The sequence below is a fragment of the Lepus europaeus genome, chromosome 1 (assembly GCF_033115175.1).
Source record: "Lepus europaeus isolate LE1 chromosome 1, mLepTim1.pri, whole genome shotgun sequence".
In the NCBI taxonomy this organism is placed as follows: domain Eukaryota; kingdom Metazoa; phylum Chordata; class Mammalia; order Lagomorpha; family Leporidae; genus Lepus; species Lepus europaeus.
In genome coordinates, this window is record NC_084827.1 from 52,289,121 (window position 1) to 52,306,518 (window position 17,398).

Sequence of the window (17,398 nt, forward strand, 5' to 3'; positions counted from 1 at the left end):
CAGGGCATACAAAATTATTAACTTAAAAATTAGTCTGCTATAGATTCATTAAATTTCCAGTCCTGCTTGTGGTTGCCTTGGCAGGGCCAGACCAAATGGCTTCCCCGGCCTCGTACAGCGTGGTTGCCTGGCAGATGAGCCAGACTTTCCTCATCCCTGATAAAGGCATGTTGACAAACAGCAGCACTCCTCTTTTTTTGAATCAGACTCAGCATGAGTAAGGTCGCAGCCTCATCCAGATGGAAAAAGCAGAGTCAGGGCTGGGTGTCCTTGATCAATCTTGATGCCCTAGCTTTCTAATGATCCAGAGAGCTTGTTACCCAAAGGCCAACCTTAACTGACTTAATATCATGTTACCTGGATGGTTTTGAAAATGAGTTGGTCTAAGGATCACAATCTAAAATTCATTTCCTCCCAACCTCTAAGATTTCTTTTAGTACTAACATGCTACACACCTTTATAGCGCCACACTACCCAGCTGTGGTGCTAATAAACTTTCTTCCTTCTAAATATAAATTCTCCTTCAGCATGTGTACAGTCCCACCAGATGGACATTGTTTTTAAGCATTGAAAAGAAACGGTGATTTTGAATTATGGGTAATTTTAGAATGGGTAATTAAAAATAATGGTAAAGTCCTTTGGAAATATAAAATCACTGAGATATATTCCATGCAATTATTTAAACACATCCTAATTTGTTATTATTTAACATTCATTTCCCAGTTGGTCGGCATTATGGCTTATGAGCTGCAGGGTGATGGGGGAATCATGCCATCTGCTTCATTGCTAGGAGCACTGGTCTCTGGAGGTCACTTACTGTGATTATAAACAAGGCCTCCAAGGAAACACTGACTCCCTGCCCTTACGAGACCAGAAGCTCAGATGTTCTTCCTCCAATTCTCTCACTGATTTACTGGGCAACTTCTTAGCAGGAAACTCTTAACCTTGAGCTATCTCTTTAACCCAATCTTTAACAGAGTTGATGAGGGCAGCATTTTTTTCTTTATCTCAAGCTTTCAGATTATATTACCTTTTTTTTTTTTTAAATATACTATTCTCTCAGGATAATACTAGTTATCATCCTCAAAGGTGTTAGCTGGGTTAATTAAAATATGATGCCAATATAGACCACAAACTGAAATAATAAAATATGGCCATTTCCTTCTATGAGTTCATGAATCTTGTACAAAAATATTCTCAGCTCACTCCCTACATCATCACAGAGTGTCATCTTCAATGAATTAGTAAATGCTGGCCTATTCATGCCCAATATTAACTATTTAAGTATAGGAATACCAAGGATTTTTAATTGGCACTAATTATTAATAACTGCAGCCTTACAAAAGGGACACCCATACATTTGTTTTAAAATTATTCAAAGGCCCCTGCTCCCAATTTTCTCACTCACCAACCACCCACCACCATAATGTTTTATATTCTACCATTAGAGATTTTCTCTTGTGTGTTACTTATGTTTTGCTTCCCTCCTGGCATTCTCTCCTATAAGCCTGATATTCCAGAAAGAAGAAGGATATTAGGACGCAACCATCACAGGCCCTTGGGCAGAAGGAATTCAAGGGTATTAGGTGCATGGTAGCAGGCAGAGTCAGTGACGGAAAGGTAGCAAATATCTAAGACAAACTTCACCTATTTCATGGTTTTGCCAAGGGCAGGCTTCCAGTAATAGGTTTTAGCTTTCTGGTGGTAGCAATGGGAAAAACACAATGGCAAAAAGGTAAACGTGCTGGTTTTAAAAATTCAACCCAAGAAAAAACTAAAATGAGAACTATACCCCTAGGATAGAGATATGAGTAACATTTCACATTTCTATACAAACTGTCTTTGCTGGTTCCTGGTAACTTGGAGGCATCTGCTAATCTTGGACATTATTCTTAAAGTATGTGAAGCAAGATCTAGCAACCACACAAGGCTAGAAAGGGCCATACAGAGAGAGTGTGCTCAGGTCCTGACTGTGCTACTGCATCCCTAAATGCCAGAGTCTGAGCTGACACACTCAGCACTATTTGATTACAGGGCAGGGCAGGCCAGAGTTTGTGGTGGCAAAGGAGGCTCCAACAAGTAAAATTTGTAACAAAGGCAGCATCCACACATTTGAGAAATACTTTTATCTGACTCATATTTGTCATAAGAAATATGAATCTTCTTCAAGTTTTGGTTATACAATATTATCTCATCATGCTCAAAAACTATGTAGATGAGCATTAAGAAATGCAGTCTTGCTTTTGGCTCTCTGAGCACCACCATGGCGGTCGGCAAGAATAAGCGCCTTACGAAAGGAGGCAAAAAGGGAGCCAAGAAGAAAGTGGTGGACCCATTTTCTAAGAAAGATTGGTATGATGTGAAAGCACCTGCTATGTTCAACATACAAAATATTGGGAAAACACTGGTCACAAGGACCCAAGGAACCAAAATTGCGTCTGATGGTCTCAAGGGTCATGTTTTTGAAGTGAGTCTTGCTGACCTGCAGAACGATGAAGTTGCATTTAGAAAATTCAAACTGATTACGGAGGAGGTTCAGGGCAAAAACTGCCTGATTAACTTCCATGGCATGGATCTTACCCGTGACAAAATGTGATCCATGGTCAAAAAATGGCAGACCAGCTGGCGTCGTGGCTCAATAGTCTAATCTTCCACCTTGCGGCACCAGCACACAGGGTTCTTAGTCCCGGTCAGGGCACCGGACTCTGTCCCGGTTGCCCCTCTTCCAGGCCAGCTCTCTGCTGTGGTGCAGGAGTGCAGTGGAGGATGGCCCAAGTGCTTGGGCCCTGCACCCCATGGGAGACCAGGAGAAGCACCTGGTTCCTGCCTTCAGATCAGCACGGTGCGCCGGCCGGCTGCGGCTGCGGCGGCCATTTGAGGGTGAACCAATGGCAAAGGAAGACCTTTCTCTCTGTCTCTCTCTCTCACTGTCCACTCTGCCTGTCAAAAAAAAAAAAAAAAAAAAAAAGGAGACCATGATTGAAGCTCACGTTGATGTCAAGACTACCGATGGCTATTTGCTTCGTCTGTTCTGTGTTGGTTTTACCAAAAAACGCAACAATCAGATACGGAAGACTTCCTATGCTCAGCATCAGCAGGTCCACCAGATCCGGAAGAAGATGATGGAAATCATGACACAGGAGGTGCAAACAAATGATTTGAAAGAAGTAGTCAATAAATTGATCCCAGACAGCATTGGGAAAGACATAGAGAAGGCTTGCCAATCTATTTATCCTCTCCATGATGTCTTCGTTAGAAAGTGAAGATGCTGAAGAAGCCCAAGTTTGAATTGGGAAAACTCATTGAGCTTCACTCAGAAGATAGTTCTGGAAAAGCCACTGGGGATGAGACGGGTGCTAAAGTTGAACGAGCTGATGGCTACGAACCACCTGTCCAAGAATCTGTTTAAAATTTAGACTTTAATAGTGACAAATAAAATGTCCTATTTGTGATGGTTTGCTTAAAAAAAGAAAGAAAGAAAGAAAGAAAGAAAGAAAGAAAGAAAGAAAGAAAGAAAGAAAGAAGGAAAGAAAGAAAGAAAGAAAGAAAGAAAGAAAGAAAGAAAGAAAGAAATACAGTCTTAATAGGGAAAAAAACTAAGGAGAAAGACTGAACAAATGGTAGAATTTAAAAATATTTATTTATTTGAAAGTCAGAATTACAGTGGGACGGGGCAGGGAGGGAGGGAGGGAAAAAAGGAGGGAGAAAGGGAGGGAAGGAGAGAGAAAGAGAAAGAGAGAGAGAGAGAGAGGTGTCTTCCATCCATTGGCTCACTGCCCAGATGGTCACCAACAGCCATGTCAAAGTCAGAAGCCAGGAGCTTCAACCAGGTCTCTTGCGCAGGTGTAGGGGCCCAAGCACTTGGGCCATGCTCTGCTGCTTTCCCAGGTGCATTGGCAGGGAGCTGTATCAGAAATGGAGCAGCCAGGACTCAAACTGGCACCCATATGGGATGCCAGCACTTCATACTGTGGCTTAAGCCGCCATGCCACAGTGCTGGCTCCAAATAGCAGAATTTTTAAGCCAAATCAAGTACATGTCATCTAGAAAAAAAGTGCAACTGTGTAAATAATGTGTCTTATATATACTAGGGCCTTGCTCTTCAAAGCCAGTGACATTTATTTCATCTTATAGTTTAAGAATAAAGGGGCAGGTTGTGGTGGAGTTTGGGATACCCACATCCTATGTCAGAGTGCCTGGTTCAAGTCCTGGCTACTCTGCTTTTAATCTAGCTTCCTGCTAAAGTGCTGTCCAAGAGGAAGCAAATGACGGATCAAGTATATAGGTTCCTGTCATGCACGTGGGAGACCTGGAAGGAGTTCCAAGCTCATGGCTTCAGACTTTTCCAATTCTGACTGTTGTGGACATTTGGAGTGTGAACCAGCAAATAGAAGAGCTCTCTCCATCTGTCTCTCTGTCTCTGTCCCTTTGTCTCATTGCCTTTCAAATAAAATGAAAATAAAACTATCAAACATTTTTTAAATTAAAGACATACTTAAAAGGATTGATATAGAATTTATTGCATTATATTATCAATGTAATAATATGACAGTAGGTACTACAGTTAAAAAAAAACAATAGGAGCAGGGGTTTGGTATAGTAATTTAGGTACCTCTTGGGATACTCACATTCCATATTCCAACTTCCTGCTAATGGGTACCCCAGGAAGCAGAAGATGATAGCTTAAGTATTTGGGTCCCTGCCACCCATTTGGGAGACCTGCAGTGAGCTTCAGGCTTCTGGCTTCAGCCTGTCCCAGCCTCAGCTATTGTAAGCATTGGGAGAGTGAATCAGCAGATGGCAATCTCTCCGTCTGACTGGCTCTGTCCTTTCACCTTTCAAATAAACTTGTAACTTTTTTAAAAAAAGAAACAATAACTAATGTTCTCGTTATGAAAAAAGAGGTAGTAAATTATGGATTTATATTTCCCAAACACAGAAGTATTTATGAGATAAGGCCCACTCTTGTATTGGAAAGCAAGGTAATACTAACTGCCTGCACAGAAATATTTTCCTGAAGTATATAATGAAAGGCCACTTTGATATTTACTGGGAGTCGTACCATCCTGGGCTCCCTGTACCTGTTCTCAGGGGAAGAATATGCCATGTTCTGGTTCTAGAATACCTCTTTCCATATGGACTAGCTCTTCTTGTCCATCAAGATTCAGTTCTGGTATCATCCTTTGGTATTTGCACATTATTAACCTGTGCAACCCCTACTCCTATTGCACACCATCTGTGTGAGAGTGGATGGTCCCTCTCCCACTGATCTGACAGTCACCTATTTGCTGTTTCTGAGGTCTACAATGTCACTTCCTATAAAATGGGGGTAGGAGAAAGCTAGCTTGCCTTTTATCTTAGAAAAATATTATTTCATTCAAAGAAAGTCTGTCAATTCAATGTACTATAGCATAGATTCCATTACTGAAAATTATCATTACCTGCCTCCCATTATAATAAACTTCAATGCTGCCTTAAAGAAACTTCTTCTGCACTGCTCTCCATTTTATCATAACGCACAGTATTATTCTTTAGCGTGGTGACAGAATGTAATCCCAGGACCAAAGAGTCTAAATGCATTCAATTTATCATGAGTATTACACTTAGAAATGTGGATTCTTTTTATGTAGATGTAGTCCATCAATTATCTCATATATTTATCAGAATTAATTATAAATGGAAAAAAATCTCTTTTAAAAATATGGGGTACAAGAGAAGAAGCTTTATAGCATTCTGTGGGCAAATTAGCTGTCAAAGCCAACTTTAAAAGGCTTACCAAATAGCAGCCTACCCTTTGTAAAGTATTTGCCAAGATAAAGCATTTCATCAAAGTTAACATCTATGTAATACCTGTATTTCAATAAAATATGGACTGCAAATTTGACCTGGAAAAGCCTCCACTCAATGAAAATACAAGTATTTATCTGCTTATTTTCTTACTCACAGAATTTTTCCCTTAGCTGCCCTGAAAGATGTAACAATTGGATTTTCCTTCTGCATACTAAAGCGACATCCCTCAAATGAGCACTTATCTCACATAAACAATATTAAAAGTCTTAGTGTGAAGTACAGTCTTAGGGCCGCATAACTGCTTCTAGGACTGTCACACTTCCCATTGACATGCACAATCGATGGAATGGCCAAATACAGAATGATATAAAACTCACCATAAACTAGATTGCTTGTGCAGTAAAACAACAACAATATCCTTAGGCTCCAGGCCTGCCATTGTTCTTCACTCTACCTTTTACTGCCCTACCCAAGTGGTGTTTAAGTTTCAACTACTCAGAATCCATGGAAGGCTTATCAACCACAGAGTGCTGAATCTCCACATTCAGAGTTTCAGATGAGTGAGGAGCTGTCAAAAACATCGTGGAAAATGAATATTATAAAATAAAACTATGTATGAATTTTAAAAGTTTTTGCACCAAATTAACTTGTCTTTACTCCCATATTCCATGGACGTTTTAAGAATTACCTTCATAGATAAATAGGTAGGTCTGAGTTTAGGCCTGAGAATTTGCATGTCTAAATTCCCAGATCATGCTTGTGTCTATCTGGGGATCACATGTGGAAAACCACTGGACTAGTAATTGCATCCACACAGACATCTCCCAGGACTTGAAATCTCCTTTTCCACATCAAGTCCTTCCAAAAAAACCGCCCATTTGGATACCTCGGAAGGTCTCTCAGTGCTCTATCCTGACTAGGAGAAAAAAAACAAAAACAAAAAACAAAAAATGGCACAATCATCTAGCAAACTGTTCAAGTACAAAGCACAGACGTCATTGTTAACTATTGTCTCTCTTCTGACAGGTCTAAACAATTGGTCCAAATTTTTATATTCTGTTCCTACACATCTTCCACAGCCTATCAACTTCACTTCCTCTCCACTACTACCTTCACACAGGCCAGCATCATCTCATGCCTGGATCACCACAACAGCCTCCAGATAAGCAGTCCATTTCTACTTTCCCTGTATTAAATCTCTTTCCCTCACAGCAGACAGAGCAATTGTTTAAAACATAAAAATGATAATAACTAATTACTCCAAGGATTTCCTCAATCTTTTAGAATACAATCTAAAATCCTTAATGTGACTTTCCATAGCCTCCAAGATAAAGCCTCAACTCTATCTCTTCAATATATTATCTTGTGGCCGGCGCCGTGGCTCAACAGGCTAATCCTCCGCCTTGCGGCGCCGGCACACCGGGTTCTAGTCCCGGTCGGGGCACCGGATTCTGTCCCGGTTGCCCCTCTTCCAGGCCAGCTCTCTGCTGTGGCCAGGGAGTGCAGTGGAGGATGGTCCAAGTGCTTGGGCCCTGCACCCCATGGGAGACCAGGATAGGCACCTGGCTCCTGCCATCAGATCAGCGCGGTGCGCCGGCCGCAGCGCGCTAACCACGGCGGCCATTGGAGGGTGAACCAACGGCAAAGGAAGACCTTTCTCTCTGTCTCTCTCTCTCACTGTCCACTCTGCTTGTCAAAAAAAAATAAAAAAAATTAAAAAAATATATTATCTTGTATAAACTCTCCCATCTAACACATTGCCCTTACCCCACATCTGATTTTATCCCACCTTTAAGTTTTGGTTTATGCTGATGCCTCTATATATTATCTATCTTGCTGTTCTAGCAAACTCGTAATTCCTTGGATCTCAGCTTAAATGCCATGTCTAACACAAACCTTTCCTAACTCGCCAGAATAACTCAAATGACTACCAATTTATTCCCATGGGGTACTGTATACTGCCCTGTTTGTATTATTGAGCAACTTTGAAATTACTTGGTCATCGTACATCTACCACACCAGTGGAGACCCACAAGGAACAATTATGTTTTGTTTTCAATTTCAAGGCCTTCTAAATGTTTAACACATAGTAAATATTCCAAACTTAGCACTGATTGGCTGATACTGGAAAAATTTTGATGAAGAGTGATTAAAAATAGAAAGGAGCTAGTGAAGCTCCCAAAAATGTCTATCCTGGACTTCTCCCATAGCACAGCTCCAACATTTTGAATGGGGCTCACTGCACCACTGTCTTTTGGCTCACACAGCTAGGGCTCCAGAACAAACCTGGGACACTAAAGACTTAGAAATCAGCTTCTCGCCTGCTCAGCAATCCATTGAAACTGGCTTAAATCCTTCAGGATTCCACTGCAGTCTTACTGTTAAGTGTTACCCTGCCTGAAAACCCAATATACCTCTGAATCCTGACTAAAGAAGCCAGACCATCCCTTTAAGACCATTCACAATAATAACCACCAATCTGAATCTCAGAATATAGGCTTACTCTCCTCTCCCCTAAGCAAGTGTCTGTCCTGCCCCAAATGGACACTGATTCAGAATCAATACATACTTCCAATAACATTTACACTGCTAGCCCTTATCCTCACAGACTCATCTCTTATGTTGGAAGCTGACAAAAGATTCTTGGCCCTAAAAACTCATGTCTTGTTATTTTTTCTCAATTCTGACTCCTGACATTTCACATGGTCTATGGAATATCCTTAGTCTTTGCTATTCTATCCATTCATTCAAATGCTTCCTGGAAACCTCCTGTGTGCCAGTTCAAGGCTAGATTTGAGGACACAATAATAAGAAACAACTGTTGTCCTGTAAAACACCACTTCAAATTACAATGCAGATAAACACAGTGAGATGTAGTAAGAGTCAAAAGCTTATTAGCTAACTGATCTACAGGTAGGTGGAGGTGATAATGGAGTCTTGTTAGATGATCAGAAATTAGCTATACTTTGAATATGACAAAAAAATAACAACAGGCAGAAGGAATGCCCTGAGCAAAGTCCAGAATCAGAAACATGGAGAATTTGTAGTGAAATAAAAAGAGTTCAGCAACACTAGAATGTAAATAATTAGGAAGGTCTAAGGAATGGGAATTTGGGCTCCAAAAGGATGGGTTGAATCACAGGCAGCTTTATTTGACTCATGGAGAAGTTTGGTATGAGCTCATAGCCTAACAGGGACTATCTGGAAAACAAAATGCAGTTGAGAGTGATAAGCTCTAAATTAAAAGGAACTGTTAGAGGACAGAACAACAGCTGTCTTTCCATGGGTGTGGGTTTATCATGAATACAACATGTAAGTTCCTGCTCTGAAAATATAGGAAGGTACAAGTACATCATGAGATCTGACAGCCAATGAGAGGCCCGAATCTGAAGAAGGGGTAAGCTTTGGCTGGAGTTAGGTGCAGTCAGGGCTAACGGATAATCAAAACTCAAATCATAAAGTTGCACAAAACAGTCTCAGAGCTAAACAGTTATGTTTGGCTGGAGCACAGGTGGCATAGAACGATGTGAAAGAACAGAAATTGGGGCCGGCACTGTGGTGTAGTGGGTAAAGCCGCTGACTGTATTGCCAGCATCTCATATGGTTCAAGTCCCGGCTGCTCCACTTCTGATCCAGCTTTCTGCCTATGGCCTAGTAAAGCAGCAGCAGATGGCCCAAGTCCTTGGGTCCCTGCACCCACGTGGGAGACCCAACAGAAGCTCCTGGCTCCTGGCTTCAGATTGGTCCAGCTCCAGCCTTTGCAGCCATTTGGGGAGTGACCTGGCAGATAGAAGACCTCTCTCTTGCTCGCTCACCCTCTCCCTTCCCCTCTCCCTCTCTCTGCCTCTGCCTCTCTGTAACTATGCCTTTCAAATAAATAAATAAATCTTAAAAAAAAAAAAAAGAAAGAGCATAACTAAAAGTAAGTTTGATTATAATGAGGGTAGGATACTGATATCCAAGTCATCAATTCAGTTTTATTACAAATTCCATTTTAAACAAAACACACTATACACATGTAAATATTTTTTTAATTTTTTGAAATTAATAATTTTCCTAGAGTTTCCTCAGTCAACAAATAATTTAGAAGACTTTTCAAAGAAAATGTGCTTGTGTATCTTTTCCTTTATTTACCTGCAGATACCACCAAAAGTGTTACTTGCACCTGGGTTTTACTTACACCTGTTTTCTGTAGAAAAGGAAAAAAAACTCAAATCAAAATGCAATATGGGAGGTAGCTCTAAAATGTAAAATTAGTGATGATAATCAAACAATTCCTACAGGAAAAATTCACAAGTCTCTAATCTGGTAGGCTCATTTTTTAGAAATAAAAAGTCATCATCACACAATAGGAAACATTAAAATTTCCATTAAAAGGAATGTTAAAATGAGTCTTAAATAAGACACACTCATACTAAGATTTTTTTTTTTACAGTGACTGTAGAGAATCTTAATTATTTTACTAACTTTACTTGAGCCTCTCTAAAAACCTTACTGCCAGTAATTTGGGCTGATGAATGTAGTCAATAAAGAAGAGCGTCGACTTCAACACTCCTCCCTCAAAGCCTGTCCCTCTTGTGGTTTTCCAATACGCTGCTGTTAGATTCATTTACAGTAAAATAATTACCCTCTCCCTAAGCAAGACACATAGCAGGTTATCTATTGTCCCTCTGAGGACTGTTGGGCTGTTCCTAACAAGCATTCTAAATTACAATAGCAGCTTTATTGCAATTAACACACAGACACGAATCACCAATCCAGTGATATCTCAAAAGACAGAAGGGTTTTCTGAAGTATACTGCTGTGGTGGTTCTCTGAACAACTGTTTTGCAACTTTAAATTCAAAGACCAGTCTTTAAGGAAATAGGCACATGTCCCAGGAGCAGGGAACACAGACAGAATGGCTTTTCTTGCTATTCCCAACAGAAAGAGTAACACTCTAATGGTTTTGAGAATTAACAGAGTGCAGACATGAAAAAGATACCAGCATCCCCCATCAGTATGTCAGGCACTCAGGCTTGATCATTTACAGTGCTGTGTGCTTGACATCTCCCAGTCTCCAATCCCACAGCAGTAGCACCACGGCACAACTCTGCCTCTCAACTTCCACTGACATTCTAATCTTGAAATCTGTCAAAATTACAGTTGGCGAGTTTCCAGCCCATCTGAATACTTTCATGTTTGGCAAAATGCAATTGCACTGTGTGTATTCACAGGAAGCCCACAGAGGCTTTGAGAAGGGACTTAAGAAATGCAAGGAAGTGCCTGTAAGTCAGCAGGACTGCGCTGCCCACTACTGCGAAGGTCCTCTGGTGAGACAAGGACATGGCCCAAATGCTTCTTTCTTTGCAGATAACGGTAAAGCACTCCTATAGAAACAGTTTGGATGACAATGCACTTCTTAAACAAGAAATTTATGAGCTAGATTGAATACTTAGTGGCTCTGAAGCAGAATCATTGCCCCTCTACCATCATTTTTATACTTGAGCTACTTGTTGTAACTAACACCACATTCCAAAACAGTTTGTGGGAGACTGGCTGAACAAAGTACATACAGTGATTATATTGAAAAATTAATAATTAAATCCCACTTTCCACAAATCAAATAGACCTTATATAGTATGGCATATATGTGTATGTGTGTGAGAGTGTGTGTGTGTGTTCATAAATTATTCACAAGGCAACACAATTGAGTTTTAACAAACAGTATGTATGCACTACTTAATATTTTCTACCTGTGGCATATACAGAGAAGTATGCATTTTGTATGGAACATATAAACCTGCTTGTGTAACTGAAGGTAACTAGCTTGGGGGCCCAGTCACTCTCTAACTCTAAATCTCTCCAATACCCCAACCCACAGGTTTATAAAACAACACAGTATTATTGCAAAAAAAATAATAAATCAGAACTGATTGCTTAAAAAATTTAAAAACCTGAAATCTCACCCTGTAGAGATACTGTTGTTACTGCTTGAGTAAACATCCTTCCGTTTCTGTCTCTGGGCATACACATGGACACATGGGTTATGCACCTCAGGTGTGAAGTTGATAAGGCATGATTTATACATATCTATATTAAATCCCAACTGGAGTCTTTTTAATCTTTAAGCTATGAATCTGAAGATGAGAAAGGAAAGCCTAATAAAGTATGGTCTTTTATTCATAACATACCATTTTCTAGCTCACAAGCATTATTCTTACTCTAACTTTCTCATTCACACTAATGATCTAGTGTTTTGTGATCAAAACTATTTCCTTGAAATCTAAACCTAACTTGCAGCCAGAAATAAATTGGATTTAAAACTCTACCACCAATTTAACTTTCAAGACACCTTTTTGCTCTTAACAGATTTAGAAATAGTCATTTTTAATGGTTTCTGTGATATTTTTCCTAATCCTTAAAAAATGAAACACAGAGAAGAGAACTTGAATTATCTGAATAATCAATAAAAGGCAAGGCACGTAAGTAATCCATTGGGGAACAGCCTCCTGTGCTGTTTTTATAAGCACAGACATCAAAAAACATTGTTGTATTTGATTCTACTTGTGGAAAATAACAAATCTTGTATACCAGTGGCTGTTTTATGGAGGTGATGGGACTTAAGTCAGACTTTCAAAATTGGGTAAATTTTACAAAACATCAGAATAGCAGCAAAGTTGGAACTCGGTGTTATCTCAGGCAGATGAAGAGAAGAGCTCACTATGTCGGATTGAATGGTGACTCTCCCCATGCCCCCAGATAATATGTCTATATCCCAACTCCAAGGAATGCTCAATGTGACCTTATTTGGAAAAGGGATCTTTATAATTAAGTTAGGATCTTTCAATTAGAAGTATCCTGAATTAAGGTGGGCCGTAGATCCAAAGAGAAGTCTCAGAAAACAAGCAGGAGCACAACAGAGAAGGTCATGTGAAGATGGAGGCAATGGCTTGGAGAACTCCTCCCAGGCAAAGGATGCTCATGACTGCCAGGAGTCCCCTGACACTACCAGAGTGAATGTGGAACAGATCCTCCAGCAGAAAAGAAAGAACGAACCCTGCCAATGCCTTGACTGTAGACTTCTGGCCTATGGAATGAATTTCTATTGTTTTAAGCCATGAAGACTGTCATATTTAGTTACATCAGACCTAGGAAATGAGTACCTAACCACAATTGAATATTTGCTATATACAGGGTGTTCTCCAAACACTTCACACTGAATAGCTCACTTAATTATATTAACACTCCTGTGAATAAAAAATATCATTGTTCCCATTTTACAGATGAACAAACTAAGGTTCCAGAAGCATCTGACCTGAGATTACATCGGCAGGGACAAAGCTAGGATCCGAACTCAGACACCCTGGAACAACAACATGTACTCTTTACTATTCTTCAGACTGTTACTTGAAGAACAAAGTTTACCATGGGGCATAAAGGAAATAAACGGCCTTATAAAAAGTCCAGGTGACAGAGACCTTAAGAAGACAAAGGACTTGGGCCATGACAGGACAAATAAACAACAAACATTTCAGGCTCTTAACATGTGGCCAAATCCACTGGCTGTAGTTCCAACATATGTGTATGCCTTGAATTCACCCAGTTTTCTCCACCTTTAATGTCTCCATCCTCCATCCTAGAACAAGCGATTCGTGGTGCTCACCTAGGCCAGTATCCATCTCCTTAGCTGTATCCTGCTTCTACTCTCGCCAGTCCAAACTCTTCACACAGCAGTCAGATTTCCCTTAAAAAAAAAAAAAGCTTTCATTCTGATTCTTATTTATAGTCCTTATCTATACTCTTGAGGAACAGGGGGTTTTCTGCTTAGTACTTATTGAATTGTTTATGTAGTGGAAGGTTAAGCCTCTGATTATAATATAAATTCAAAGTATGTCATTGTAAAAATTAGAAGACAAAAAAAGAAAGGACAGAGGAGGAGTGTGGGTCCAAGAGAGGGAGGGAGGGTGGGGTGGGATGTACCATTATGCTCTTAAAATTGTATATATGAAATAGGTGAAATTCATTTCCCTTATGTAAATAAAAATAATTTAAAATTTGTATATAATTTAAAAATAAATCTGTCTCACTCCTCTTGCAATCATGAGGGACTTCCCAGTGCTGTTGGAACGAAATCCAAACGACTCAGCACAGCGTCTCAAGGCCCTACAGAATGTGCCTTCCTCTCTAACATCATCTCATATCATTATTCTCATCCTTCACAATACCCTAGCTGGCACAGCCTCCTCTCTGCTCCACAAGCAGGCCGAGTTAGCCCTTGCGTCAGTCTTGGCATCTGTGCTGATGTCCTCTTTCACCAGGGCTGGTGAGGCTGACTCAGGTACATCCTTCAAGTCTCAGGGGGATAGTCCCTCTTCATCTGCCGAAGGTACTCCTCTAGTTACCCCATAAAACAGGTTAGCATCTCACCTCCTAATCCCAATTATCACACAGCACTTATCACCAGGTAAGAATCTCCTTGATTTATTAGTTCACCCCCCATCGTAACAGAGGACCTAAGAAGGCAGAGAGCTTGTCCACCTGTTTACTGCTGGACTGTAGCACCTGAGACAGTAGCTGGCATAAATCAAAGCATTCAGAAAGCATCTGCAGCAAAGCAATAAAGGAAATGACATGATGAAGTGGGACTCTCAAAGAATCCTGGCCTGGAAGTAAAGTGTAGGATGGTGTCAAAACAACGCAGGCTAAAGAAGACAAATTAAGGGGGCCCTCACTATAAACTAGTGATGAGTGTTCTAAGGCTTGTATGAGAACTGAATGAGTAAGAACAGCAATGAAAGAGTGACGTTTAGAAACCTGTAAAATATAAAAGCAATAAAATTAAATGACCCACTAAATACATAGGATAAAGGGGTTTAAAAATGGTGAAAGTCAAGGAATTGTCACCAGCATTATTGCTGAGGTTACATGGACGACTTCCAAGGTATTTGGAGTCTACATTTTATATACTTCATAGTTCACCTTTTAATTTATTCAGTGGTAACCAAACAGTGCCTAACCACCAGCAGACATATTTGGGAACTTGACTAAATTCCATAGAGGTGCTACCAATCTGGCCCCAGAAATGACCAATATTTTGTTTTTGTTTCCTAATCCAAGCAGAAATATTATCCTATCCATGTTTATCATAAGAATTCTGGTCCTATATTTCAGCTTTATATAAATGAGGTAACTCTGCTGCAAGTCAAAGAGAGGGGCTGCCATCAGTTGACACCAAAAAACAAACTCAATGCCATAGCCTTATAAGACACATCATGCAGGACAGTAAAGTGCTCTCTTCTAAAAAGAGACTACAGGAACACTGTAGGGACAAGTGTGACTGTTTTTATGGGCACAAATGGCTACTGTTTAACTGTAACAGTAACTGCTTCATAATTGTTGCTGAATTATACTCTACTGTTATTTTCCTTTTTTTTTTAAACGTGTTCTAAAATTACTTGTCTGTTATTTTCCTCTTTCTTTTTTTGTACTACCATCCGATACTTCACTTTTTCAAGTTAGTGTATTAATATGAATGGAACAGATTCAATACAATTCATAAATACAAAGCTAAGGATACAATGATAATAACATTGATATGCATAACCAAATTCTTCAGTATTCAAAACAGTGTCCAAAATAAAAACAATGTGTGGGGTGGGTGTTCAGCCTAGTGGTAGGGATGACTGCAACCCTTATTTGAGCATCTGATTGCATACTGGCACTGGCTCCTGAATCCAGCTTAACTTCAGCTTCTTGCCAGTGCAGCAAGGGGGGAAGCAGTGCTGGCTGACGCAGGGGGGATTCTGTCGCCCATCTGGAGACCCTGACTGCATCCATTGCTTCTGGCTTCAGGGGGCCCAGCTCCAATCTAGATCCAGGCCTTCTTGGGCATTTGTAGAGTGAGCCAACAGATGAGAACTCTGCTTCTCTCTCTGTGTCTCTTTCCCCTCCTCACTTTACTTCTCAAATACATAAAATTTTTAAAAATATGCTTAATGAAATAGCGAGTCCCAACAAGATAATTATCATGTTTCCTCTGATATGTGGTATTTAATAAAGAATACAAAAATAAAAACAGCTTATAAGAATGAAACTGACATTTTATGATTTGATTATTGTCTATTCCTGTGGAACAGTGCTCTTTCTGCATTTTTCTTGTTGAACATTATGGTTAGTGGTGTATTAAGCCTGTGATTATAGAGTAAATTAAAATTGTTGTTTCAAAAATTAAAGGAAGAAAAAGAAAGGAAGGAAGGAGGAAGGATTGAAGGAGGGAAGAGAAAAGGGAAGCATGATTACCTTCTTAGAATTTTACCTATGAAATACATGAAATCTATTCTCTTTATATTAATAACGATTTTTTAAAAATCACTGAATATGGCAAAATGTTAAAAATTGTTAAATCTATGTATACTCATTGAACTATTTGTATTTAAAAAATTAAAAGATACACAAAAAAGACTAACCAAATTATTACTCTCACACACACACACACAAATTGTTTTAAGAATTATTGACCATTAGTATTTCAAGTAATGGGCTAGGTAGTATGCAAATTAAGCAAAGGCTCATAAGGCTCCTTGGCTATTCTGGTACAGGACACACACACACACACACAGAGATAGGAAGGGGCAGGCCATTTCATCCATTTCCATTTCTAGCAGGACAGCATGAGCTCCACTACTCTGGTCTCCAGGAAACTGATGAAAATTATTTGTAAAAAAAAAAAAAAGAAGAAGAAGAAAGAAAGAAAAACAAAAGGAAATGGCCCAAGGACAACCAGCAAATGAAGAAACATCTATTCAAGAAAATCAATAGAAACTCCATAAGGCAGGCGTCTGCGGGCCATCATTAAAGCTACTGTAAAAGGGAAGGGACATGATCAGATTTGCACTTTCTGTCATACTCTGTTTTGGAGTATTCAGGTATATCACCATTTTCTCTTCAGTATAAACACAAATTTTTCAAGTTGGGTATAATACCCCAACCTTCCTATGACCCTGCTACAGTTATTGGTGTAACAGTGAGAACATTGCAGTAATTCAATAAAATTTTTTTTTCTGTACAAACAATGCAAAAACTTCAAAAGATATTTTTCCCATAAACTGAAGACTTATTCTTTTACTTTTAAAGTCCAGTTAGTCTTGCTAGCTATTCAATATAAGTGAACATACTATAACTAAACTGTGTTTCCTTATCCTCGAATGCTACTAGAAAAGGAGTCTAAACATCTTTTTCTTCCATGCAACAATTTTTAAAGCAACAATGCTTAACAGAGAATGAGACCAAGAAAGGCCCAAAAAACTTTGTTAATCTTGACATCAGAAAGGAAAATCCATCTGTATTGAAAGACTATAGGGGCTGGCGCTGTGGTTTGTAGCAGGTAAAGCTGACGCCTGCAGTGCCAGCATCTCACATGGTTCAAGTCCCGGCTGCTCCACTTCCAAACCAGCTCTCTGTTATAGCCTGGGAAAGTAGTAGAAGATGGCTTAAGTCGTTGGGCCCCTGCACCTGCGTGGGAGAACTCTAAGAAGCTCCTGGCTCCTGGCTTTGGATTGGCTCAGATCTGGCCATTACGGCCATTTGGAAAGTGAACTAGTGGATGGAAGACCCCTATCTCTTTCTC

General features: G+C 39.8%; 1 protein-coding gene and 1 pseudogene across 1 annotated transcript in view; one reads left to right on the forward strand and one right to left on the reverse strand.

Annotated features, from left to right (window-relative positions):
• IMMP2L (inner mitochondrial membrane peptidase subunit 2) overlaps positions 1 to 17,398 on the reverse strand; it is a 1,077,920-nt gene that overhangs the window by 732,658 nt on the left and 327,864 nt on the right. The window lies entirely within an intron of this gene.
• LOC133765384 (small ribosomal subunit protein eS1-like) lies at positions 2,264 to 3,409 on the forward strand (annotated as a pseudogene).